Genomic DNA, 2,394 nt, shown 5'->3' on the forward strand with positions numbered 1-2,394 from the left:
CACAGATTTAAGTCATATTTAATGTGTGAACAGAAGATTTAAACCACTGAGCTTGTTATTTTATCATGACTATCTAAATCTTTAAATGACCTCATTGCTGGATGAGCTTCCTATAGTTTAAAGTATTTGGCAGCCAGTGCAAGAACATAAGGACTACCAAGTTATGTAAGTATGTCTAACTGATCTCATGTTTTACATTTTGTAGTGATCAAAATGGTTGCCTTCATAGAATACTTACCTAATTGAAAAGAAGATACAAATAACCCCAGGACAACCACAGAAATAGGTTTTATGTATATGATTAACTTATTGGTTTTAAGTATGAGAACATAATCTGTTTTCCACTGGACTTCTGTCTCATTTATGATGCACCTGTCCCATACTCTTCACCTTTTTCTCTAAAAATCTAAGTCCATTCCTCATTTTACAGTACCATATAAAACCTTGCACCTTATTAATTTCACCGTAGTAATTTCACACAAGTGCAGTGTCTCCCACAAATAAAAACCTATCTGTAAAGAAATCAGACCTTTGTTTTAGCATAGAGACTTGAGGAAACAAAGCAGAAATTAACTATCAAAGCTATGAAAAAGCCAAATTCTTACATTTGCATTTTTCACTTGTTTTCTGAATTTGAGGTTGACCTCTCTGCCCTTCCTGCACTGCCTTGCCTTTCTTTTTTTTTCTTTTTTTTTGGCAAAATTTGGTAAAACTCTTCCACAGGATGATGCAGTTACATAATTTCACACAACACATGCTGAGCCTCCATGTTTTGCCAGGGCAAGACTGTCTCTCTTAGTTCAAAGCTTTTTGAAGATACCATTCCCTGCTGCAATATCATCAGTACAGTCCAGATCAAAGGTTCATAAACCTCTTCTGGATGGGTGCTATTAACTACAGCAGCAAGAAGCAGCAGAAAGAGTATCCATGGCAGCTCTTGTCTTTTCCAGCTACCTGCTGCTTTAAGTCACTTATCTGTCCATGCATAGAGATATGCTCTGTGCTTTCCTATAGTGTGACGAACAGAGTAACATTATTTGGCATTTCACATGCAAGTAACATGCACACTTAGCGGCAAGTTCCTTAGGCTCAGAAGTCAGTGAATCAGTACTGAGTTAAGACTGGAGTGAAGAGGACTTTACTAAAATGCTCTTCTATTTCCCCTGTAAGTTTTCTCCTATCTTGGCTTTCAACTTGCTGACTTCTTGCTGAGAAATTTCCACCCAGGTATTCATCATTTGACAGCTGACTCTGTATCTGTTTATCATAGCAGCACTTTATTCACTACGTCTTCAGGATTTATTTCGCCCTTCAGTGTTTGGTCTGCTTTCCTCTACTTCTCTTTCATTTTGCTTTTCCAGTATTTCTTTGCTCTTGTATTTAAGGACTCTCTTTTAGGTATCCTGTTCTGTACTGAATGAGAACTATATTATTCATCTTGCATCTGAAATCACATCATTTCCAAATACTTTCCACTTTCTTCCACTATAATCTTTCTCTCTTTTTTTTTTTTCTTCTAATTATGTTGTCTCAGAGAACTTTGCAGCTTTTATTTTCACATTTTTGCTAATGATGCTTTGTTGTCCTCTGTCTAACACCACTTCTCTAAAACTAAACTTTAGTTTAACTCTAGGAAGGCTGAATCCACTGCTGCTCTCTGATGATCACTATGTCCTCATAGCTTGGACTGATGACCCACATTTGTGTTGATTCACACAAGACTGAGCTGGTATTTTTTTTCCTGCCAGAAAAGCAAGATCCAGTTTTATTCATGCATGCCTTTCCAGCACAGTAGTGTTTGCAAGAAGTTGAACAGTGAGCAAGTTTAAATGCTTTCCACAATTCAGGCTGCAATTTGATTCACAAAAATGTATTTCACCATTGGTGTTTTCAATTCCTGGCTACTGTTTCCAACTTTGGCACAGAAGTCAGGCATTATAACAAGTAAGGTCAGCTCAGGTACTGAGCAGCTTTAAGCGCTTGTTGGTTATAAGGAATTGCAGACCTTATCTTTGTCCTTGTGTTAAAAAAGCACCGTTCATCCTGTGTTAAAAAAGCACCGTTCCTATTGACAGGTTTAGGAACCTGATAAATAATATTGATCAATTGAGTGATCTTTCCACAGGGGAAACGATCTCCTCTGATCTCTGCCGGTGATGATCAACCCTGCTTGAAAACGAGACATTTTTTCCCTTCTCTCACCAGCTGCCAACTTGCTGCCGCGGCCGCTCGGGGTTTAGAGCCAAGCCGAGCACGTCCTTCCCGCGGTACACGCCCGAGCCGGGGCAGAAACGTCCCGCCGGGGCAGCGGGAGCAGCTCCTCCGTGTGCGCTCCGCGGGTAGGACGAGGAGCGCGGCCGCAAGGCAGCCCCGGCCACCGCGGGCTGCGGCCCC

The sequence above is a fragment of the Nothoprocta perdicaria genome, unplaced genomic scaffold, assembly GCF_003342845.1.
Source record: "Nothoprocta perdicaria isolate Ctin4 unplaced genomic scaffold, notPer1 scaffold_25, whole genome shotgun sequence".
In the NCBI taxonomy this organism is placed as follows: Eukaryota; Metazoa; Chordata; class Aves; order Tinamiformes; family Tinamidae; genus Nothoprocta; species Nothoprocta perdicaria.